Source organism: Ictidomys tridecemlineatus, chromosome 7 (genome assembly GCF_052094955.1).
Source record: "Ictidomys tridecemlineatus isolate mIctTri1 chromosome 7, mIctTri1.hap1, whole genome shotgun sequence".
NCBI lineage: Eukaryota > Metazoa > Chordata > Mammalia > Rodentia > Sciuridae > Ictidomys > Ictidomys tridecemlineatus.
In genome coordinates, this window is record NC_135483.1 from 34,855,644 (window position 1) to 34,881,585 (window position 25,942).

The following is a 25,942-nucleotide window of genomic DNA, read 5'->3' on the forward strand; positions in this document are numbered from 1 at the left end:
GTGAGCAGTGTATGCTATTCCTCTCCATAAGTACAGCCTTGAACTCGGTGTCATCTCCAGTGTCCCTGCTTCTTACCACCCACAGGCACTTGGCTGTCAGATCTTTCCACATGTTGTTTTCTGCCTCTGTTTCCAATGCTCTTAATATTAACCTCAGTTCTCCCTGTATCTCCACTGATTTGCTGGGATCACCTCTTTGTCCTTCATCTTCCCCTTCAATCCACCCCTTATCTGACTACTGGAGTAACTTCCTAATCACAGCTTTAAACAGGGCACTAGCTTCCTTGCACTAAATTCCTCAATGTCCCATCTCCCATCAAAGTCTAAACTTATTAGAACATCATTAAAGAACCTTCAATACTGGGGCTGGGATTGTGGTTCAGTGGTAGAGCGCTTGCCTCACATGCGTGAGGCACTGGGTTCGATTCTCAGCACCGCATATAAATGAATGAATAAAACAAAGGTCCATCAACAACTAAAAAAAAAAAAAAAATTAAAAAAAAAGAACCTTCAACACTGAGCCCTAACCTATCAGTCCAGTGTTTCCTCCCATGATGTCTGCTTCTTGGCTCAAGAAGGGTAGACAAGAAGCTCCTTCTATTCAGTCGTGAAGCTTTAATTATAAAGTATTATAACTCTCGGGATCCTGCAATACCCTTTAGACTGCAAGCTTTATGCAGATAGGGGCTGGGTTTTTACTATCAGTGCTTACTATGGAGCCAGATACATGATTTATATTCAATAAATATTCGTTGGGTGAATCAATAAGTGAATAAACATAAGTAAATCATAGATTCTAGTTCTAAAGTTCTGGAATCCCACAGATGAGAGGAAAGGGAATGTCATCTGGAAGCCTAGAGGAAAAGTGTATTTCTGAAGATGATATACTTCAGGAACCAGAAGAGAGTTCTAGAAAACTGTTTTGCATCTTTGTTAGCACATAAGAGAAACGTGGCGTTTATGAAGTAGGAGCAGAAAATTATGAGAAAGCAGGGTGAGATGAAATGAGAGAAGAATGAAATAAAAAGCTACTGGAGGGGTGGATCAAAACACAAAGGATATATGGTGATCACTGGGGCAAAGAGCATCTCAACATTATTGGTATTGTTGATTGACCTTTATTTTTATTTATTTACATGTGGTTCTGAGGCTTGAACCCAGGGCCTCACACATGCTAGGCAAGTGCTCTACCACTGAGCCCCAGCCCCAGCCCATTTTTGATATTTCTAAGTAAGGAAAAGGGCAGCTGAAACAGAGGCAAGAGCCAAAGACATCACCCTCCATCTCACCAGGTAACCATATCCATAGAGTTTTGCCCAAACACTGTTTGTTCAGGAGGTAGTGAGAGCCCCCATGTAACAGGCTCTGTGTTACAGGCCAAGATAAAATAGGGATCAAATGGACACAGAAACTGCACCCACCATCCTCCCTTTCACACCTTGATTCTGCACTGGCACTTGCACCCTTCATTGTTTGCAGCTGTTAAACATATTGACTCCTCAAAGGAGTGTGGACCCTGGAGGGCAGGACGGTGACTTGCTTATCTCTGTAATTCCCTGAATCTGCTACAGAAACCATTTCCTGAGCAAATAATTAAATGAATGAACAGAACATTACAAGACTGAGTGATACAAAGGTTCCTCTTCTAAGATTTCTTGGACAATAAGAGTTCAGAATCAATTCACCTAGACTCATCTGGTGTTGATTTTCTGCCCACACCCACTATAGTCCCCTCAGAGTCCAAAGTGCACTCTCCTGGGATATGGGACTACCTGTTGTTTCCTTTTCACAATTTTATTTCCTTCATGAGTATGTGTTCAAAAACAATTTCTGATAACCTTCTTGAATTGCTTTTCCCTAATTTGAAAGGCAACGTAAGCCCATTTGTATACAGAGAAGTATAAAGAAAACACTGTCATATTTGTAGAATGGACTTTCTGAGGCCATTCTGCTCCACACCAGGGCAGGGTTTTCCACTGTGATCGTGCCCAGGCACTCTCCTCAAGCACCCAGAACAGCTGGGCATATAGATACTTAACAATAAACATTTGCAGAATGAATAGCCATCATTGCATCAAGGGAAGCCACCTCCCTGGTCTGCAGAGCAATCCTGAGCCACAGCTCTTAGATGTACCCTCACAATGGCCATCACGCCAGAAGCTATGTTGGTGCTCCCAGGACTGTAGCACCTCTGGACTCTGTGACTGCCAGGCAATTCTGCATTTGGGGTCCTGGGCTTTGGGGTCTAGGAAAGCCACTGATGGTACCATAGCTTAAGAGGCCTGGTGCAAAGCTGCACCATATACCCATCAGGACTAGAGAGAAAACTGTTCCTTCCCTTTTGTCATAATAAAGGAAAACTGGTGGTCCAGGCTGCCAGTGCCTTGGTTTTAAGTGAAAGTTTTGTATGTGTTGAATATTTTGGTGTTTGTTTTGGCCACAGCAGTAGAGGCCTTTGGGACCTTTTCTCCCAACTGCCCATTCAACAGAGGCCTAACCTAGGAATTTTGCTCCTGTACACATTTAAGATGCAAAAGAAGAGTGATGAAGGAGGAGCCTACAGAGAATCCTGCTCATGGCTTCCTGCCTCTGCAGAGAACAGAGCTGGCTCAACCCCAGGGCACCAGGGGTAGGTTCAGGGGACCAGGCCTCAGGAGAAGCTTCTGTGGGGTGGCTCTCTCTCCCACCATCAAAAAGGAACTGATGATAACTGAGGCCCTAAGATTGCATACTGTGACTCAGAGAGAGGACAAAAGCTGTCAGGGCCTGGAAACATTCAACAAAGCCTCCATCATTGAGAATGGCTTACGGGACAACACAGTAGCTGTCCCAGGCCTCCCGTTGCCAGCCTCCCTGGTAGAGCAGCATCCCTTTAGTCAGCTTTTCAAGCCTGTGTCTGTATTATGGCATGTCATTAGCTCAGAGGCTGCTTGGCCAGGAGGTTTGGACACCCTGCCATCCAGGGAAGCCATTGATTACCCAGACAGGGCCTCACAGGACAGCAACACCTACAGGTGGTCTTTCTTTCCCCTCAATGTCTCAACTTCCAGAACCCCACTTTGTCAGGAGCTCAGTTCTGAAACTCTGGGTGGACTTAACCAAATTCACAAGGAATGCTGCATTCATCAGAATACGAGGGTGCCTGCTTGCAACAGAAGATTCTTCTTTGCAGGGACCAGAACCCTGGTGGCCAGGCTTGAGAGCCACAACTGAAGGCCAGAAGAGTAATCAGGAGACTGCCTGGTGCAATAGGAGGCAAAGGAAGGAAGGGGGCTTTGGTCAATGGATTCCATCCAGGCTTTGGTGGCTAAGGATATGCATCCTCCTCAATAATATCTTCTTTTCTCTTCCTAGAGAGCTGCTTGCTACTTCTGGCTCCAGGGCCTCTCTTCCTTTCCTGGATGGCATTGTTTGGATCAGACAATGCTCTTAGACTCTGTTGTCCTCTCTCACGTCTTCCTTCCCAAACAAATGCTGATTTTGTCCTGGTACCCAAACTCCTCCACCTAGGTGCAGGCTTCAGGGAGGTGAGTCCCATTCTCGGCCCCAGGAAGTGAATCTTCACTGGTCAAAACCATGACTCTCACCCCTGTCAGACTCAACTCCCTGTTTTTGCTAGCTTATTTATTTTCTATTTCTACATATTTATGTGAGGCAGGTCTTGCTATATTGTTTAGTCTGTTTTTGAATTACTGGATTCAAGTGATCTTTCTGTCTCAGCCTTCCAAGTAGCATATGCTACCACCCCAGTCTCCTCTTTATATATATATATATAATACATATATATTTTGGTAACTTTCCTTTTACTACTACAAATGAAATGTATAGGTAATATAATTCACTTGCATGCATAATTTCTTTCTTTCTTTTTTATTAAATGAAACAGGGTCTCATGTTGCCCAGGCTGGCCTTAAACTCCTGGACTTAAGTGATTGTCCCGCCTCAGCACCCTGAGTGCTGGAACTATAGGGGCACACTACCATTGCCAGCCATATAATTTCAAAACATTCAATGCTGAGGGCCATTACCAAGTAGGAATGACGCATCGAAATTTCCTTGCCAAGCGTACCCCATGCTGCTTAGAGGACATTTGATGGAACATTGCATGCATGCTTTAATGAGGTGACCTTGCTCAAGGACCTAGGCAGATCCGGGTTTAGAGCTGATCAGGTTTGAGGAAGTAACCGGCTCCTTGAGTTTAAGGCGTTGCCAGTTTAAGATAATGGGTTTTAGGGAAGTTGGCGGTTGAAGATTATTGCTGGGATTAGGGTGTTCCTGCTGCTTGTTCCCGTTGAGTTCTCGAGAGATTAAAATGGGATTTGGAGAGAGCCTCGTGGAGTAGGTGGTTGGTGCGGGAGACGGCAGAACGCGTTTTGCCCCTGGACCTGTGTGGAGGTGGTGTGAGAGCGGGAATAAAGAATTGCTGTTTGAACCTACAAAGCTGTGAGTGCCTCGTGATTCTGGTGCCAAGCCGAGACATTGGCTTTGGCATTTTGGTGGCCCGTACGCGGAACGTCTGAATTTGGAGGTGAGTAAAATCGCTCGCCCCTGAGGGAAGGCGAGAGAATGGGTGACCATTTCAAAAAACAATGTGTTCTTGTTTTGATTTATTTCGTTTTTGTTTCAAGCTGCCTATCCCTAGAAATTTCTCAGGCAAACTGGGAAAAATGGTTGGCTCAAGGTTTGAAGTTTGTTAGCCCCGAGAAAGAGAAAATTGATACAGTGAATTTTTATTCAGTTTTTGTTTCATTCAGTTGTGGTTTTGTTTTGTGTTATCTTATTGGGTTGCGTTATCTTTATAGAAGATTAGAAATTATTAAAAAAGAAGCCGAAAAAGTGTTAAGTAAATTGTTAGAGATTCAGACCATGGAGGAAGACATTTTAGGTCAAGCAAAAGAGAAGGTCTCTCGAGCTAGTCAGAGAAAGGGAGAAAATTTAAAGGAAAAGGGGTTATTAGAAAAAAGGCCACAACAAGAGGCTGTTACTAACTCCGTTTTACCAGAGGGTGTAATTCAACCAACAGCCCCACCGATGGAGACAGCTGAGTGGCCCTCAAACCCCGTAGTTGATAGATGGGATCCTGAGACAGGACCTCAAAGATTAGCATGCCCTGTATTTGAACAGGCAGGAGGGCGGCGAATTCACCGTATTTTAGAATTTAACACAGTGAAGCAGTTAAAGGAGGCTGTAACAACCTATGGTCCTCAAGCCCCCTTCACGGTAAGCATGGTGGAGTCCATTACTAACTTGGACATGACGCCAGCAGATTGGGCTAGCATGTGTAAATCTGTGCTAAATGGAGGACAATATTTGTTATGGAAGGTTGCCAATGAGGAATTTTGCATGGAGACAGCTAGGCGAAATGCAGCAGCCGGTTACCCTCAAAGAAGTCTTGAAATGTTATTAGGAAAGGGACCTTATGAGGGACAGCGGCAACAAATGGAATATGATCCTGCTGTATATGTACAGATTGCTGCAGACGCAGTTAGGGCATGGAAGACTTTACAAGGACATGGAGATTTACAAGGTCAGCTATCTAAGGTAATACAGAGACCTAATGAACCTTACGCTGACTTTGTAGATAGGCTTATTCAAACGGCTGCCAAAATTTTTGGTGACACAGAACAAGCAATGCCATTAATAAAACAACTGGCTTATGACCAAGCAAATCGTTGCTGCAGAGAGGTTATTAGACCATGGAGACATGAAGATTTAAACACATATATTAAATTATGTAGAGATGTTAATGAACAAGGGCAAGTCTTGGCAGCTGCAGTACAACAGGCTTTAGATGCCAGGCTAGAAACATGCTATAATTGTGAACAAACAGGACATTTTAAAAGGAGTTGCCCCATAAGAGGAGGGTTTAACAAAACTAGAAATCAAAGGAATAGAATACCGGGTATTTGCCCACGATGCCGTAGAGGGAGACATTGGGCTAATGAATGCCGTTCTCAAACCACCATAGAAGGTACTCCCTTATCAAAAAACGGACAAGGATCAGGTATTTACCCACGATATCGTGGAGAAAGGCACCAGGCTTCATTGCCAAAAAACGGACCGGGGGGCCCAATGCTCCGGGGCCCACAACCACAAATATACGGGGCAGTGGAGGAACCCAGAAACCCCATCAGGGTTGTGCCCAGGACACATTGTCCATTAAATCCCTCATCAGACAAACCCGAGGGAGCGCAGGGTTGGACATCTGCGCCTCTGCCAGAGCAGTATTAACTCCAGAGATGGGAGTTCAAATCATTCCCACAGGAGTAAAAGGACCTCTTCCCCAAGGAACAGTAGGCTTATTGTTGGGACGTAGTTCATCTACATTAAAAGGACTTATGATAAGTCCTGGGGTAATTGATCCCGATTATGTAGGTGAAATAAAAATTATAGCTAGTTCTCCAGGAGGTATATCAGTAATTTCACCTGGAGATAGAATAGCACAGTTGTTAATACTACCCAGCCTACATAATAAGTTCTCTAGTCTTAATGTAGAAAGAGGTTCCAAGGGATTAGGCTCCACAGGTGTAGATTGGGCTATGTTGTCTTTAAATTTAGATTCTCGCCCAATGTTAAAACTAAATATTCAGGGTCGTGACTTTAATGGACTGCTGGACACAGGTGCTGACCTTAGCATCATATCTCTTCAAGAATGGCCAAAACATTGGCCATTACAACAAGCCACTCAAACGCTTCGAGGCCTAGGAGTGGCGACTAATCCCCATAGAAGTGCTATGGTATTAGATTGGAAGGATCCTGAAGGATGTGAAGGAACTATACAGCCATATGTTTTGGATCACCTTCCTATTAATTTATGGGGACGAGATGTCCTAGATCAACTAGGTTTGATGTTAACAAATAACATCAATCCTAATACGCCCACTACTAGGGCTAGACAAGGTATCAGGAAAGAAAAAAGATTAGGAAAACAAGAACAAGGTATAGCAGCGCCAATTCAAATAGATCAAGGAACAGACAGACATGGGTTGGATTTTCAGAAAGGGCCACTGAGACAATCAAAATTACTTGGAAATCAGAAAGACCAGTGTGGGTTCCTCAGTGGCCCCTGACTAAAGAAAAGATACAAGTAGCCCATGATCTGGTCAAACAACAATTAGCGGAAGGACATTTACAACCTTCCGTATCTCCCCATAATACTCCCATTTTTGTTATCAAAAAGAAATCGGGTAAATGGAGATTATTACAAGACTTAAGAGCAATTAATAATGAAATGGTCATTATGGGACCTGCTCAATCAGGGATTCCTCAATTGTCTGCTTTACCAAAAACGTGGCATGTTTTAGCTATAGACATTAAAGATTGCTTTTTTTCGATTCCTATTCATCCCGAGGATAGTCCACGTTTTGCATTTACTATCCCTGCATTAAATCATGAAGGTCCTGATGAAAGATATGAATGGAAAGTACTCCCTCAAGGAATGGCTAACAGTCCAACTATGTGTCAAATATACGTTAATAAAGCAATCCAGCCACTTAGAAATCAAAATCCTGAACTAAAAATATTTCACTATATGGATGATGTATTATTGGCACATAAAGATAAAAACATATTGCTGGAATGTTATGCCACACTTACAAACTTATTAAAAAATTATAATCTAGAGATAGGAATAGACAAAGTACAATTAAATTTTCCAATTAATTATTTAGGAGTTCTATTATCCTCAACCATGGTCCGTCCACCTAAAATTCAAATACGAGTAGATCAACTCAAATCACTTAATGACTTTCAAAAGTTGTTGGGAGATATAAATTGGATAAGGCCTTATCTAGGCATACCAACAGGAGAGTTGGGACCTTTATTTGATATTCTAAAAGGTCCATCAGATCCAAATTCACCCCGAATGTTAACTCCTAAAGCTAGAAAGGCATTAAAAATTATTGAGACATATATGGAAAATATGCATTTAGATAGAATTGATATAAGTTTGCCTTTATTATTTATTGTACTACCAACAAGAAATATTCCTACAGGAGTATTTTGGCAGGAAGGTCCATTATTGTGGATACATTTATCTTATTCTCCTAACACTATTCTTACTAGGTATCCTGAGGCTGTAGGACAATTAATACTCAAAGGTATAAGAGCAGCAAAGACAGTGTTTGGAATTTCTCCCAATAAAATTATTACTCCATATACTATGGAGCAAATTGATGAGTTAGCTAATGAACTAAATACTTGGGCAATAATCATGTGTAAATCGAATGTTTCATTTGATAATCATTTACCATCTAATCCTTTGTTGTCTTTTTGGTCTAAGCATCCTGTAGTTTTTCCTAAAATGACAAGAAAAACACCTATCGTGAATGCTCCAAATATATTCACTGATGGGTCTAATAATGGTACAGCTGCAGTAGTTACCCCTGATCAAACTTTTACATTTTTAGTTCCCAAACAGTCAGCTCAAAAGGTAGAGCTTAATGCAGTTCTACAAGCTTTTATGATGTTCAAAGATTCTGTATTTAATTTATTCTCTGATAGCCAGTATGTAGTTAATGCTATAATATCCCTTGAAGATGCTGGTAGGATTTCCCCTTCCTCTACTGTTTTCTCTTTGTTTTCCACTATACAAAGTCTAATCTGGGATAGAAAAGATCCATTCTTCATAGGACATATCAGGGCACATACAGGATTGCCTGGAGCCCTTAGTTTGGGCAATGATTTAGCAGATAAAACTACACATGATATACATATTTTTTCTACTGTAGAAGAAGCTACAAATTTTCATAAAAGGTTTCATGTTAACGCTAATACTTTACAGAAGCGTTTTAAAATAACTAAGGAACAAGCCAGGCATATAATAAAACAATGTCAAAATTGTGTGACCTTTTTACCACAAGTTAATCTTGGAGTCAATCCTAGAGGACTGATACCTAACCATATTTGGCAGATGGACGTCACACACTTGCCAGAATTTGGAAAATTAAAATATTTACATGTTACAATTGATACTTCTTCCGGATTTTTGATGGGCTCCCTTCATGCCGGAGAAAAAACTAAAGATGTTATAGCTCATTGCTTACAAAATTTTGCCACTGTGGGTGTTCCTAAACAGTTAAAAACTGATAACGGTCCTGGTTATACGTCTAAATCTTTTAAACAATTTTGCTCATCATTTGGTATTACTCATATAACAGGAATCCCATACAATCCACAGGGACAAGGCATAGTTGAAAGAGCTCATCAAACTATTAAAACGTACCTATTAAAGCAAAAAGAGGGAATTGGAAAGGGGTATATATCCCCCAAAGATAAACTTAAAATAACCCTTTTTACTCTAAACTTTCTAAATTTGGATTCATCAGGACTTACTGCTGCAGAAAGACATATGTATCCGAAAAATGTACATAAGCCTAAGGTACTTTGGAAAGATATTCTAACAGGACAATGGAAAGGTCCCGACCCAGTTATTGTCTGGAGTCGGGGTTCCGTTTGTGTGTTCCCACAGGGAGAACAGCAGCCGATTTGGATTCCAGAGAGGTTAACCAAAACAATTTCTACAGAAAAAGAAGATGATTTGACTGAAATCCATAACAGCTGAAATCCAGAGCTCCAGCTTGGCTATTCTTACATCTGCGACAGTGATTTACCACGGTGCTTTTTTCAATATCTATTTTATTATTGCATTTTTCCCACATCGTAAAGTTCTATTTTATTTTTTGAGCTCATACAAACCTAGGTTAATGTTTTTCTGATCAGTTTTGTTTTTTGACTGTTTAATTTTTTGACTGTGGAGTTTTTAAACATTGCAATGGAGATTTTACCTAGGTAAAGCTACAAGGCCGTTATTATTGTCTTATGTGTTGTATGTTATGTCTGCACTGTTTTGTGTTGCATGTCAGTATGTGTGTATGTCCATATTTTTATATGAGGAGCGCTCATGAAAAAATGGATCCGAATTTTTTTTTATTCACGTGATTTAAGTGGTTTAATCTAATTAGGTAAACAGCTGTTAATGATTGTTTTCAAAGGTGGTTAATAGATCTGTTTGCTTACTATTGTTTTTAAAGGTGATTAACAGATCTGTTTGTTTACTTTCACTTTTCCTTTTCATTATATTTAATAATCCTGTTCAGGATAATGTCTCTTTAACATCATTACCAGAATTCCCATCTCCATCCCAGTGCCGGTGAAGACTAAGAAAACCAAACTACAGCTTCTATGATAGCTACCACAGTAAACTGTATAAACTGATGCATCAATGAATATAACTCAACAAGTAATGCTCAATCAAGGACTTGATTTACTTTGTGAGGAAATGGACATATTGATAGACTCCTCCGATTTGAACTGCCTGCAGAACTTGCCTGGACTATATATCAGTTGCATGCATTGTGAACTATCGTCTGGTGCAGTGAATTGTGGTACTGCTGGCATATTTTTGCTGATGGTGTCACCAGTGATGCAATTTCCTTGCCAGCGCACCCCATGTTAATTGTGGTAATGCTGACATCTTTGCTGATGGTGTCACCAGTGACGCAATTTTTCCAAAGGAGCCGTCAATTGGCTTGGTGTCGTGGCATTTCTGTATCTTCCTCCCTTCTACTAGTGATGGTCTAAAATTTGGGGGCCAACAGAGGTGAGGCAAGAACCTCACCCCCCCACTGGCACCAAGGTTAAATTTGGGGGCCAACAGAGGTGAGGCAAGAACCTCACCCCCCCACTGGTGCTTAGGCCTATCCACAAGCATGGCTGAATGTTGGACCGGTAGTCAGCGACGGGTTGATCTGATTGCAGTGGATTCAACCTAAGACAGGGGACTGACGCCTAGAGGTCAGTTCATCCGATGACGGGTAAGAACCATATGTTGAATTGGACAACCTACCAGGCACGGTCCTAAGCCGCATTGCTTGTTGTTTAATTAATCAGAAGGGGGGAGATGCTGAGGGCCATTACCAAGTAGGAATGACGCATCGAAATTTCCTTGCCAAGCGTACCCCATGCTGCTTAGAGGACATTTGATGGAACATTGCATGCATGCTTTAATGAGGTGACCTTGCTCAAGGACCTAGGCAGATCCGGGTTTAGAGCTGATCAGGTTTGAGGAAGTAACCGGCTCCTTGAGTTTAAGGCGTTGCCAGTTTAAGATAATGGGTTTTAGGGAAGTTGGCGGTTGAAGATTATTGCTGGGATTAGGGTGTTCCTGCTGCTTGTTCCCGTTGAGTTCTCGAGAGATTAAAATGGGATTTGGAGAGAGCCTCGTGGAGTAGGTGGTTGGTGCGGGAGACGGCAGAACGCGTTTTGCCCCTGGACCTGTGTGGAGGTGGTGTGAGAGCGGGAATAAAGAATTGCTGTTTGAACCTACAAAGCTGTGAGTGCCTCGTGATTCTGGTGCCAAGCCGAGACATTGGCTTTGGCAATTCAATAACTGTATTATGGAGTAGAATAAAAAGAAAATAATTTAAAATAAAATAGAATATATTAAGTGCAATATTGAGCAGGGCTACCTTAGAAGAAATTTATATATATATAAAACTTTCCTTTTACTACTACAAATGAGATGTATAGGTAATATAATTCACTTGCACACATAATTTCTTTCTTTCTTTTTTGTTAAATGAGATAGGGTCTCATGTTGCTCAGGCTGGCCTTAAACAAAACCAGCATTTGTTTGGGAAGGAAGAAGTGAGAAAGGACCACAGAGTAGGAAGAGGTGCTAGTAGTCACAGGTGCTAGATCCATACCCAGAATCACTGTGACCTTGGCAGGTGCTAATGCAGGCCCAAACAACTTGCTGCTTTGGAGACTTGAATTCTTTGAGTGGTGTTGACATTGCTAATGTGATTTTTTCCAAACTGGTGAACAACTCTTAGAAAAATTCTAAACCAAACAGAACATGATCTTTTCTTGAGGTACACAACAGGAGCTTTCCTGGAAAATACAGTACACTGTAAAGATGCTTTGGGTTTAGACATGAACGAGAGTTCGGTTTTACTTAGATAATTTTGAACAGTTTTTTTTTTTTCATCTGTGAAAATGGTCAAAAGGACATTCAAATATCATGCAGGTGACAAAGTGGGACTATCTGTGCATTGCAAGTTGTCTTGTTCCAGCCTCTGCCCACTGCATGATTATCACCCTCCCTGTGTTACTGTGACAACCAAAAATGCCCCCTTCCGCATTTCCACGGTGCCCCATGGAACCAAGAGATCCCCTCTCCATTGTTTGGTGTCTCATTTCCTCATCTGTAAAACTCCCATTCCCCTTTCCTGTGATGCAGTGTGAGGGAAATTTTATGGCAGACCTTCGGCACCAGCTGTTCTAACTGATAAAGAGACACAGGTGAATAGACAGTCCCTTCCTCTATGCTGTTCTATGAAGATATGACATCTGGGGACTGCCTCTGTCATGTCTGCTTGGGGGAGCCAGTTACAGATGAGGCCACTATGTGGAGAAGAAAGGTGAGGAAGCTGGTACCTGATGGCTTCAGATGAGTCCTTGGATCAGCCAATCCTGGACTTTCCATGTGTTAAATAATTGTGCAAAGGAATGGTGCAGTGCCTTTCCCATATTGCAGCCCCCAACTCCTTCCTGCAAAGGCTGTTCAGAGATCCCCTTTCTGGACTCCTACAGAGACACTGCCTCCTTTTTGGTCCTTCTTGGGAGATGGTAAGCTGAGGTGGGTAAGGACCATCTCTGGGGATCATTCCAGCTTTGATTTTATTGGCTGTGTTCATTTTGGCAAGTCACTTCATTGGTTGATGTCTCATTTCTTCATCTGTAAAACAGGGACAAAAATGGCTTTCAAACTCCAAGAATGTCGTGAGGATTACATTAAATGAGCCCACAGAAGTACAGCCCTTCAATCAGGGCTGTGTAATGGATGTTGGTGCTGGTGATGAAGGATCTTTGTGTGTTAGTTAGGTATCTTTTGGACACAAATAGAAATCCAACACAAACTATACGAACAACAGAAAAGGGATGTTGTCGGCAGCTGGAGACAACGAGATGGGTTACAGAACCAGGAACTGCTGTTGGAATCAAGGCCTTGAGGATTGGCCATGATCTGGTGTTGTAGACAAAGGGTCCAGATCCTCTGCTGCACGTAAGAATCATCCCGAGCAAAACCCAGGATGTGCAGCAGGAAAGACCTGTTAAAACTTCTGGGCTGGCACCCAGGTACCAGTATTTTCTCAGGCTCCCCAGGAGATTCCAATATTCACAAAAGTAAGGTCTCCCTTCATGTTCTCTCACTCTGCTACTCTGCTTCTCCCTGCTTCCTTCCTATAGAAAGTTCCTCCTTCCACAGCCTCAGATGTCTACCTTCCTACTACAAGAATCTCAACAGAAAAAAAAAAAAAGAGCTGCTTTCTCCTACCATCTGTTTACCAATAGCTCTACCCTGTCCAGTCTGTATATATCCTTTTTATTCCTATCACTGTTGCTGGAAGCTCAAACAAACCCACCCCTGTGGCCAAGAGCTTTGACTGATAACTGACCAGAAGCACTTCAAATGGAGACTGGCAATTCTAAGAAGGCTGAATGGGAAAAAATGCATTCATACTACCTAAGCAACGTGAGGCTAGTTAAACTTCATCTTGGTTGATGTAACTTCTTGTCAACATAATTTGCTTCAGCCATTTTTCTATAACTACTAAGATTTGGGCTCCATAGTGTCTTTTCTTCTAGTCCTTTAACCACTGCAAGTGGCTCAGTGATCCCTTCCCCAAGATGGAATTGCAGGCTTTTTATCTTCTGAAGTTTATTCATGGAGTCCTTGTCACACTCACAGATAACTGATCTCCTAAGGTACCCTCTTGATTTCTCCCAATTTCACTCCAGGATAATCAACGACACTCTCAACTTTAGGTATGAGTGAGCAAGCTCTGCATTTCTATGCAAACTGACATCCAAGTTTCCTTTTTCTTAAACTTTCTCTGCTGCACATAAGAATCCTTGGTTATCAGGTTGGAGTAGTGCTTGAGAGAATGCATGTATTTTAACCAAAGCAAGATTAGAATCACCACATGGAATCCTCAATGGTACTTACCCACTTGTGCTCAAAAGCACTTACCAAATTCTCTTTTAAAAACTAGACATAGTTGAAAATAATAAAACACATTCCCAACTTTCCAGATAATGGGAAATGTTTTCATTAGTTTAAAGCAAGTTCATTTAATGAGACAGGCCACTGTAAATACCGTGCAGAATCAACCCAGTCAACAGCACCCTTAAATAGTCCCTTGGGCACAGGTCTGCAGCCTGAGGGAACATCTTCTCTGTGGTCTACTTCTATGGTCCTATCCTTGCAAAGTTTCTAGATTTGGCTGACTTCCAGTTTCACAGAATTTTGATTATGCAGGGAGCCATTCATTTGATCTCTGTTTCCTGATTAACTAAAGCCATTGCAGCAATAGACAGATGAGTGACAGGGACATACTCCAGGGCTGCTGCTGGGGAGAGATGTAGGAAGGGCCATGCCATTTGGTGTGCTGCCTCTGGGGTCTTTGGTTGTTAAGGAATCTTGATCTTTGGGTTATTTAGTCTATACCTTCCAGGCCTCTTCCTGTTTTGTTTCAGATGAAGTAAAAAGAGATCCCAGAGGGGCTTTGCCTCCTGCTAGATAGAGGAACTCATCTGGCCCATACCACCCTGAGGATAAGGGTCCACAGCACAAGAGCAGATTTGTTACCCCTCTCCCTGTTCCCCCTTTCCCTCCCTGGCACCACCACCTCCCCTCTCTGGCTGATGGGTCACAGACGCACGTACATTATATTTTGAGGTCTGATTCTTGCATGAAGCTGCTGCACTCTCCTCTGTGTTCTTTGAAACTTCCGTTTTTCCAGCTGTTCCACAAACCTTTGCTGGCTGGGGCAGCCTTGCACATAGTTTTCCAAAATTACCCAGGACACAGGCATTCTCTCCACCCACAGCATCCGCACTGACCCCCCGCCCCCCCCCACCATTCCTTAATGCAAATCTTCTCCCCTTCTTACAGTTTTTCTCACTTCCGTGTAAAAAAAAAAAAAAAAAAAAAAGCTGCGTGCGTCACTCTTGACTCTGAGTAGCACTGGAAAGGGGTCAGCAGATGGATTTGCCCTGTTCTGGAGTTTAATATAAATAGACCCACACAGTGTGTCCTTTTCTCGTGTGGCTTCTTTGGATCAACATATTGTCTGTAAGCTAACCCCGTGTTGTATTGATCGGAACTTTTCTGCCAGGCGTGCTGGTGCATGCCTGTAATCCCAGCGGCTAAGGAGGCTGAGGCAGGAGGATTGTGACTTCCAAGCCAGCCTCAGCAATGGCAAGGTGCAAGCAACTCAGTGAGGTTATTTAGTTAAATAAAAAAATAAAAATGACTGGGGATGTGGCTCAATGGTTAAACATCCCTGGGTTCAATCCCTGGTACCAAAAAAAACAAAAAGAACTTTTTTGCAGAGCAGTATTTCATTGTATGAACAGACTATAATTTGTTTATCTCTTCCCTCAGTGATGGATATTTGGGTTAGTTCCAGGTTCGTGCAGTTGTGAATGAGGATGCATGCATTCTTGGACAAGGAGTCTTTTGGATATAAGCAGTCATTTCTCTTGTGTGTATATTCAGGAGGAAAATTGCTGTTCCTTGTCACCATATGCTTAGATTTATTAGAAACTGCCAAATTTCCAAAGTGGTGGTTTTAACATATGCTTTAATCTATGTTTCATTCTCTTAGCAATCTTAAGTGTTGATCAGTCAGCTCATAGTGGTCTGTTGAGCACCAAGTCTGTGCCAACCACTGTTCTAGGTGTGGGACGTAGCATTGAATAAGATGAGGTCCCTGCCCTTGACCCATCCTTATGAAGGTGATGAGTAAGACAAGTCAAATGAACAAAGAAGGTAATTTTAGGTGCTGACCCATGCTCTGAACCACAGTTACTTTGCTGGGCATGGTGGTGAACGCCTATAATCCCAGTGGTTTGGGAGACTGAGGCAGGAGGATCGCAAGTTCAAAGCCAGCCTCAGAAAGTCATCAGGGGAAGCCCTAAGCAACTTAGCAAGACCCTATCTCAAAATTAAAAAATTGAAAAGGGCTGCCAATGTGGCTCAGGGGTTGAGCACCCCTGGGTTCAATCCTGGTACCAAAAAAAAACAAAAAAAAACAGTCACATAATGGAGCACAATGGCCATATGCTCTTTCTGCTACTGCACCCAGAAAAGTTCTGCTTGAGGAACTGATTATTGGACACAGACTGAAAAATAGATGAGGATCGGCAGTGCACAGTGCTTGGGGAAGAGTGCCAACAGCAAAGGGAACAGCAGGTATAACTAGGACAGCAGAGAGCATCGTGGGTTTGGAGAGAGAAAGAAGGTCCCCGAGGCTGGCACACAGTCATCCATTCACTCACTCAACAAATAAGCATACATTGAGCTCCTACTTCTGCTATGTGTCAGGCACTGCTCTAGGCTCTGGGGCCCTAGCAGTGAACAAGATGGACATTGTGCTGTCACAGAACAAGCAGGAAAGAGCAGGTGGGAGGATGTGGAGGAGTAAGCAGAGGCCATGTAAGGTCAGACCATTTAAACTGTGAAAAGGAATTTGGAGTATCCCTGGAGCAATGTGAGACCACGGAAGGGTTTTAAGCAGAGAGATAAAAATGATCAAATTGACTGGGATGAAGCAAGGGTGGAGGTAGGGAGACTGTGAGAAGGCATGTAGTAATGCAGGCTAGAGACCTGGAACTGGGATGACAGCTGTGGCCATGGAAACAGTGAAGATGCTCTGCATTCAGGATATATTTTGCAGTTTGAACCAACAGAACACTGAAGAAAGATTGATCGTGATGAACAATAGGAGGAATCCAATTCAAATTCTGGGTGCTTAACCTAGCAGCTGGGTAGTCGAGAGGGTGGTACCATGCACTGAGGTTGGAATGACTGGGGTCGGGGAGGAAAATCAATAGGTCCATTTTGCTAACTTTGTGGTGCAAATGAATTTTCAAGTGCCTCAGAGAGCCCAGAGTTTGAGAGAGCCCACTTGAAGACCTAACTTTGAGAATCACTGGCTGGAATTATCTAAAAGGAAAAAGTAGGCCAAGGAAGGGATAGAGCAGTCTTGGAATATGAGAATTTGAAGTTCCATCCTCTAGATGAGGAGTCTGAGGCTCAGAGAAGCTAAGCAAGTTTTCCAAGTTCCCACTGCATGATGAAGCTGGTCTTGTTCCAGGGTTCACCTTACTTATCCACTTCACTATAATGCCTGAGGTTTGTCAGCTCTACCACTGAGAAGCCATGTAATTTCAAACAAATTGCTTACCCCCTTAGTGTCTCAGCTTCCTTGTCTGGTGTGAGGATAACAATAATGACACATACCACATAGGACAGTGTGAGTATAAAATATAATTGAAGTGCTTAGGACAAGTGCTTGGCTCAAGATGGTATTAGCTAATGTTATGTGAGCCAAAGGGTAAGAGCATGCAGGCCTCAGAGGTAAGAAGAGATAAGAAGTTCCACATTGGCACAGCCGGGTCAGCTAGCTCTGAATGGCACTGTTAGATGAGTGATGAGGACATAGGTCGGGTCAGAGGAGGTAGGTCTGGCCCAGATGGGAGCCCTTTATACTTGCTGTTAGGGCAACACTGAGTGTGGATAAGCTTTTGATCCATCCCCTCAAAGGTGGACTATGGCACTGTCTGGGCCAGAGCAGGGCTGTAGGCAGAAGACATTGTGGCTCAAGCCAGGGACAGAACCAAGCAAGCAATGGCCCTTCCCCTGGAATTATACCCAGGAGCCCTGCTAATGGATCTGCTCTGCTCTGGGTGACATTTGCTGTTTAGTCGTGACTCAGGATTCCTCCGGGTAGCATGTATGCCATAAAAGCTGAATCTGGAGGCAAGGGAAAAGATCTAGTGAATAGTGAATGTATTTGATGTGCCTGGGCAAACCCCTGACTTCGAGGAGCACAGTTCTCCTTGGCCCCTACTTTTGGTAACAGCATCCTTTGCCTTCCTTACATTACTGCCCTGACCCACTCTGTGTGCTTCAGAACCCAGCCCCTGCTTGCCCAAAGGATGGATGAGGACCCAAGATGCACCAACCAAGTTTCCCCCCCCTTGATTTTATAAGTATTGGGAGAACCACCTTTTCCCCCTTTTTGCATGTGAACTGCAAAGACACATGAGGGACTATCTCTATCCTTAGCTTCCTTTGCCCATCAGCCATGAGAGAGCAAAACCAGGAGACGGAGAATTCAGTGGCTTCATCTGAGCCCCTGGCTCTTGCTGTCTGGGCCATGCCTATGGTCTCTATTCCATGATGGGTCAATATGTTCTTGGCCTTTGCTTCAGCTACATTGTATTGGGAGCCTTCATAGCCATAGACTAGCTGATTCACATTAGAATGTGTAAGAATGTTAAGTGCTCATCTCCACAGCCTGAGCTGAAACTGTCCTGAAAGTAATTCATGGCTGTCATTGAGTTTCAGGAATAATGAACCTGGAAGGTTTAAAGTTCCAGTCCAAGGTCTATGGCATTTAAACAAACCAACAACAGAGACTTTGTGGTCTATTTTTAGTTTATTTCACACGCATCTGCTCTTGTGGCTTCTAAAGTCCTTGCCCCGACTCTTTATCAAAAAAAAAAAGAAGCCCCAACTCATATGGACAGAGTATTTGAGGACAAGGGAACACCAAAATGGCTTCTACTTAGCTTGAGGAGCTAGAATATTTCTTAGAGAGAGAGACCAACCTAAAGGAGACTAAATTAACTTCATACTGGACCAGATCAAAGGTATCATTTGGACTTGAGATTTAATTGTGGCCTCTGTAATAGGCTCCAGTTAAGTCATAAATGCCTAAGATTCTGCAGTCATCTAGAATCTCAGGGACTCCAGTCTTCCCACAGAGACTGTCACTGGGTAGCCTCTACTTCATTCATGTGGACGTGTATATGTATACAGATGTGTGTGTTTGTGTGTGTATCTGAGTACATAGTGGTCCCCTTTGATTTCAGGTATATGTTTCAATGTCTCCATGGACGCCTGAAACTGCACATAGCACTGAACCCTATAAATACTGTTTTCCCCTATCCATACATACCAATGATAAAGCTTAATTAATAAAATGAGACACAGTAAGAGATTAACAATAATAACTAGCAATCAAATAAGACACTTGTAACAATACACTATAATAAAATTGTGTTAATATGATCTCTCTCTCTCTCTCTCTCTCTCTCTCAAAATATTGAATTTTCCATTTAAACTTTTTGTGCTGTGGTTGACTGCAGGTATCTGAAACCTTGAGAGACGAAAGCACAGATAAGGAAAGCTGCTATGTGTACACATGTGTGTACACACACTCAGATTCCAGCCTCGCATGCTTCTTCAGAAAAGAACTGAGAGAGACAGAGAGAGAGCGAGGGGAGGGAGAGAAAAGCCATGGCTCCTTAAAGCTTCCTTGGGAATTCCTTCCTGGCTGCCACCTCCTTTCCTCCTGGGACATTTTCATCTAGTAGCTCCATGTTCCTTGCACAGCCACTAAGCAGGTGAGAGCCTGTTCAGAACCATCCTGTGTGACCTTGCTTTCTATTGGGAAGCCAGGTGAGGTGGGAGGGTGCCTTGAGGAGTCTGGAGAGGGAAGGGCATATTCTCCCTGCACCTTACATCTGGCAGGCCCAGAATATGCAGCTCTTGATTAGGCCAGAAAGGACAGACCCAGGAGACCCAGAACCAGCAGCTGAGGTGGGCCTGAAGTGTTCTCAGGCGCTTGGTGACGGGCTAGGCCAATCTCCCCTCCTCAGAGTCCTTCCTGGCTGGTGCAGGTCCTTTAACAGGGGCCACTCTCTCCTTGCTGCAATGGAGTTTAGTTGGACTGCATTTGAAGGAGGGAATTGGGAGAGCCTGGCAGGAGCCCAGCAGGCCCCTCTGCAGGTGCCCATGGCAGTCGAGTGTGGGTGCCCCTTTTCTGCACCACGGTTGTGCTGGTGGCTACAATCAGCCTCTTGGAAGATGCTAATGAGATCCTTATAGAGAGCTAGAAAATCATCTGCGGCAGATGGTAGAAGGTTAGGTTTTGATTTCTCTTGTTCCACTGTTGTTTTTCTTTTTTTAAAAAAAGAGAAAAAAGTGCTAACCAACATGCTGCTTTCTTCTGCTTGATTCCTACAAAGCCACTTTTATTTTTAAATTAACTTAACCCCTTTAATTTGACCATCCTCGGATCATAAATGTAAGGAACGATAGATATCTTTTTAGAAACCAAAGCAAATCATTACCCAGCTCCTTCCTTCTGTCCCTCCCTATGCTTTTCACATTTTTTTTGTTTATACCAAAAAAATCATTTACATTTTTTTTCCAAATCTACAGAGATGATATTCACAATGCAGTGAGGACCCTGGAGATGTGTGTTTTGTTTTCTTACTGGATGGGGCAGGGCTAGGTTATCATGTTTTGGTAATTTTTACTCCCTCTGTAGACAGATGTAAAAGCAAAAAAAAAAAAAAAAAAATGCATAGGAGCCCTTAAAGAGAAAGCTACACTTTATTTCCTTCCACATGCAGGCACTGTGCTAAGCAACATCCCCACACCACCACCTCATATAACCCTCACATTCACACTGAAGTAGGTATTATTATTATCCCATTTTACAGATGAAGAGATGGAGACCTGAAGAAAGAAACTAGTCCAAAATCAAACTCAAAGTCAGTGCTACCGAATCCCAAGCCAGTGCTTCAAGATAATACATTCTTCTGTTTTCCTTGACAAATTCCAGGTGAATGAATGATAGTAACCTCTGGGGTTTGGGGGCACTTTCTGTAATTTCAACTGCTTGTTTGGCAGCCAGATGTTGAGAGACACATTTGTGGAAAGAGAGATGGACATGAGTTATGGAGGCCCAATATCAAAGATGGAAGATAGAACCAGCATTTGTAGGTGAAGAGACTAGAGTCCAGAGACTCTGGTGCTTTTGTTACTTATGGATATGAAGCAAATTACCCAAAATGTGGTGGCTTAACTCACAAACTGTTTTTATTGCTCCCAATTCTGTGGGCCAGAACTTTAGCAGAGCTTAGCAGTGCTCTGTAAGGATAAATCCATGTGGGTCAGCCAGCCTGGCTGGAGCAGGGCCTCTCTCACACACTTGAGTCCTTGGGGTAGGCTGCTGGCTCTGCCTAGGCCCAGACTGGAATAGCACCCCTTTGTCTCATTCTATCAGGTGGAGCTGGTCATAGGACCAGCCTAGATTCAAGAAGAGGGAACAGATTCACTTTTGGAGATTGAGTTGGGACCACCCTTGCAGACAATCTATCATATAATGACTTGTTAGTGGCAGATATCCAAGCATTTGGCTAGTATTACAGAAAATCCCACTGTGGCTGCTTCCCTGGAAGGAAAAAGATTCCCTTAGAAATGATATTGTTCTGATTCTTTCAGCCAACAAATAAATGTGGAAGATATTTGAGGGGGCTGGGAGCTGGCATCACTCATCTATTCCTGTGGGCTCATGGGCCGATGTGATCAGTCAGGTTCAGTGGGGATGAGGGACACCTTTCCTTGACCCAAGCAGTCTGCACATTTTCTCTGCCAAGACAGAGTCCTGTGCAAAGGGAAGGGGGGTGGGGGTTGTCCACTCCACCAGGGACACAGAGGCAGTGTGCCCAAGGATGTTGCAGAGGCTGCCAAGGTAAGGGATGTAGGGAGAATGAACCCCATCCACTGAAAATTATCAGTTCCATGTGCTTCTAACAAAAACCAGACTAATGGCCTGGTGCAGAAAAAGTTAGTAAGAAAATAAAGAAATTATAAGCTGGGTGTTTGCAGTCTCTTTTTTGGTACCAGGGATTGAACAATTGAGGGGCACTTGCCCACTGAGCCGCATCCCCAGCCCTATTTTGTATTGTATTTTGAGACAGGGTCTCACTGAGTTGCTTAGCACCTTGCTTTTGCTGAGGCTGGCTTTGAACTCACAATTCTCCTGTCCCAGCCTCCTGAGCTGCTGAGATTACAGGCATGTGCCACCACGCCTGACTGCAGCTATTTAATAAAGCTCATTCACACATTGTTTGAGTAAGAAGCAAACAAAATTCAAGGTCAAATACGAGAATGTGTTCCTGGGATGAAAAACTAAAGTGGATTATGATAAAATGAAGAATATTTCAAACTTAGGGATTGCTAGAGTCAGAGGCAGCCTAAGAGATCGAATCTAGTCCAAACCCCATTTTATCTATGAGAAGACTGAGGTCCAGAGAAGTGAGCCTGTGTGGAGGTTCTGAAGCTCTGGGTTATTCTTTTTGAATTGATAATGAGTGCTTCGGGAGCACTGGTTAGATTAGGTGTCAGGCATTTTGCCTGGTGATGGAAATTTGAGGTGGAGAAGGACAGAGCTGATTGTGGAGGCAGGGTGTGGGGAAGGACATGAGAAGCAAGCTATGACTACAACCCTGCAGTGTCCTGAGCATTCGGTGGGAACCCAGGTGGTAGGGAAGGTGCCTGGGCCTTAAGATTAGTGCCCTACATCTCAGATCCAGGTCCCTGGCTTGATGACCATGGCTCTGTGTGGAAGAAAGCATGTTTTAAAAACATTTTGTCTACTGAGCTGTCCACCAGAGCTACATTGAAGTGCTATGATTTAAAAGGAATCATATTCATGTGTATTAAGCAGATTCTGAGTCTCACAGAATGTGGCCTTACCAACTGTCCTGAGGGAGGTGGTAAGCTTTAAATCAGAGCCTCTGGCTTCCAGTCCTTTCTCTGAGCCACAAAATGAGATGTATTCTAGCTGGAGTCTCAGGAGAGCCAGATCAAAATTGGAGTCCACCATCAGGACGGCTGATCACAGCCCTTAACCAAGTCTAAAAAGAGTGTCACAAAGGGTGTTCAGAGCTGAAGGGAATCCAGAGAAAGGACAGCACAAGCCTGCAGAGTCCCTTAAACTCTTGGAGCCTCAGGCTGCTCACAGGCTGCTCACTCGTCCAATGGGAAGAAATAATAATAGCAAACACCCACGGGGTGCCCACAGTGCAACAGCAACTGATCTGAGGTTTTACCAAATTATCTTTCAGTCCCGCACACAATTCTGTGAGTCAGCAATGACAATGACTCCATTTTACACTTGAAGGAAAGGAGCCTTGAGGGTTTAAGTCACCTTGACAAGGTCACACAACTAGCAGAGGGGAGGGGGGTAAGATGCAGCCCCAGGTAGCCTCAGGAAAGCCCAGTGAACACTGCCTACACCTTTTTTTTCCCCCCAGGAGAAATGAGACAGGCTCCATCTCCCTTCCTTGTATCTCTGTCTCCTGGGATTCTGACCCTACTTTTTGGCCTCTGGTGGTTCTCACCATGGCTCAGGGCACCCTTCCTGAAGCCCCTAGACTGCTTCAGGAGACTTGCTCTCCCAGGAACTCAGGATCCCTCTAGACAGCTCCAGGCTCTGACACAGATCTTCCTTGCTCCTCTATCCCTTCAGCTCTGGCAAACACGCCAAATCCAATGCCTGTCTGGCTCCCTAGAGAGACAGTGCTGTATATGACTTCAGCCCCATCTGGTAAGAGACAGCAGAGAGGAGACCTGGAAGGTTTCTTCCTTGGCTTCTGCCATTCCCTGGCCTACTCCACCAAGGGGCCACAGGGGAATTAAACCATCCCAATACAGTTGACTTTCACTCACTGCCACCAGGCTCATTATCACCCTCACCACTCACTCACCCTGCTAAGTACTGTTCTCCCCTCTCCATTCACACACACAGACTAGAGTCCAATTTCACCAAATAGGAAGTGGCAGAGGTAGGATACAAACCCATGTCCATCTGATCCCAAACCCAAGTCTTCTCCATTGCCAGAGGAAAGCCAAAGGGACACTGAGGGTGTCTTGCAGCTCCAAATGTAACTCTCAGGCCAGCAACCTTGGAATCATGAAGAACCTGTCAGAAATGCAGACTGACAGGCCCCTCCTTGGCCCTGCTGAACTAAGGGGAATCTGCTTTTTATCTATGTCCCAGGGGATTGCAAAGCCTACTAATATTTGAGAAGCCCAGGGCTGGTGGTGTCACCACCCTGACTGAACAGTGGAAATTACCTGGGGAATTTCACAAACTGCCCGGGTCCCCTACCAGTGCTTTTGAGTGCGGGGTGTGGGTGCAGCCTGGCATCGGATTTTTACATCTCCCCGGGTGAACCTCACGGGCAGCCCTGAGACCCACCCGCAGGACAAAGGGGAAGACTGAAGGCAGTGCTGGGTGGTAGCACCAGAAGCCCAGTCAGCGCAGAGATATGTGACCCGCATCAGGAGGCTGGGGAGACACGGTGACAGGACGGCGACAGGATGTTCTTCCCTCCGGTGCGCAGTTGGAGAGACCCCGGCAGCGGAGAAAGAACACGCGGGTTGGGACCCAGGGAGGCGGATCCCGGCGACCTCCGGGTGCCTGCTGCGCCCAGGGCCGGGTGCTGAGCCAAGAGGGCGCTGCGTGCAGCGCGCGCAGGCGCAGAGGCGTGAGAGCGGCAGGGCGGCGGCGGCTGCTGGGCGGGGTGACTCACCGGGCGGAGGCGGCGCGGAGGCGACGGGCGGCGGGAGGCCGGGAGCCAACTGCAGCCGCCGCGGGCCGGGCCTGCCTGGCAACAGCCAGTGCCGCCCCCGGGAGGGGAGGGAGCCGAGGCGGCGCTGCAGGTGCGGCGCGGCCCGGGGAGGGCGCGTTCGAGAGCGGCTTTGTTTCGGTCCCGCACAGCCCGGGGCCCCTGACCTGTGCGCCAGCCTGCCAAAGCTGAGTCACGACTGGGCGAGTGGCCAGAGGGCCCCACCCTTAAGGATACGTTCCTTTCCTGAAGCTAGCCTGATGAGCTAGAAGGGACAGAGCCAGGGAAAGGTGTCTTCTATTCTACAAAACTCTTTAGGGAGATAGGGAGTCAGGCCGTCTCAGACGGTGTGAATCTATAATCAAGGTCACCCCAGCCCTCAGCCCTGAGCAAATTAGAAAGTAAAGCGGAAACCGTAGTCCCTAAAGATGCCACGCTGAGGGAAGCATGCTTTTGAGACACCTGTGAGGGGCTTGAGGCAAAGCCCCACCACAGACCAGGAGCAGCGAGGTACAAGAAGGTCCTTGGGCTGCTCCAGGTCCCTGCACCTGCTTGAAGTGTGGGGTACAGGCAGGAGTGGCTGTCCTGAGGCCATCTGGAGAACTTGTCATAAATGCAGATTCCCTGGCTCTGTTCCCAGTGGATGAGATTCCATAAAACTGGGGTGAAAACCATGTTAGCAATCACCCAGGTGCTTTTTAAATAGGCCAATGGTACTGTGCAGTTTGAGAATCACTGATGTTGTAGAAGGTCCCATGAACAGAGACCTTTAGCTACATATGGATGCCCCATAATAATAATAAGTTGAGGAGATAAAAGGAGCAATTGGTAGAGATGGGAATCAAAGCAGGTCATCAGTCTCCCACATTTATGTTTATAAGCACAGGCCAAATCTCTAAGCAATTCCCAGGAAGCTTTTTAAAACTTCCCTTATACTTTTATAGTATTGGATGCCACCTGAAATAAGCATTCCTCTGGCACTTGTATGCTGTTCAGTTTTTATAGGGATGTTGATGTGGTATGTGGATTTGGGGATATTCTCCCTTAAGCCTATCAGTTGCTAATAGACATGAAAACCCAGAAGAGTCTATTATTTCTAGGTAGATGTCAGCTAAAATGGATTTTTTATATAATCTCTAGTTTAAGGGCTGTTAATCTACCAAAAGAGGATAGAGACAAAAATTCACTGAAAAATTAGTCTTAAGACAAATTTATCCCTTTGCTTGGCAAATGTCATCTTATCCTGTTAACAACCCATAATGAAAAAAAAATGAGTAAAAATAAATTACATTTTCAACAATTTGAAGTGTGGACACATATGTGTCTGGGGGCAGATGACTTTGACTCACATCTTAGCATTTCTACTTCCAAGCTGTTTCAGGGAAGTTTGTAGCATGAGTGCCTCAGTTTCCCTATCTGAAAAAAGTAGGCATAAATA

General features: G+C 44.2%; 1 long non-coding RNA gene across 2 annotated transcripts; it reads right to left on the reverse strand.

Annotated features, from left to right (window-relative positions):
- Positions 1-11,921: 11,921 nt before the first annotated feature.
- On the reverse strand, positions 11,922-24,691 carry LOC144365443 (uncharacterized). 2 transcript variants are annotated; one of them, XR_013423880.1, is made up of 2 exons: positions 24,469-24,691; positions 11,922-12,739 (listed from the first exon to the last, which is right to left on the reverse strand). It is a non-coding gene; the product is annotated as an uncharacterized LOC144365443 (long non-coding RNA). The 2 variants fall into 2 exon arrangements; XR_013423881.1 differs by lacking the exon at positions 24,469-24,691 and adding an exon at positions 23,732-24,456.
- Positions 24,692-25,942: the final 1,251 nt, after the last annotated feature.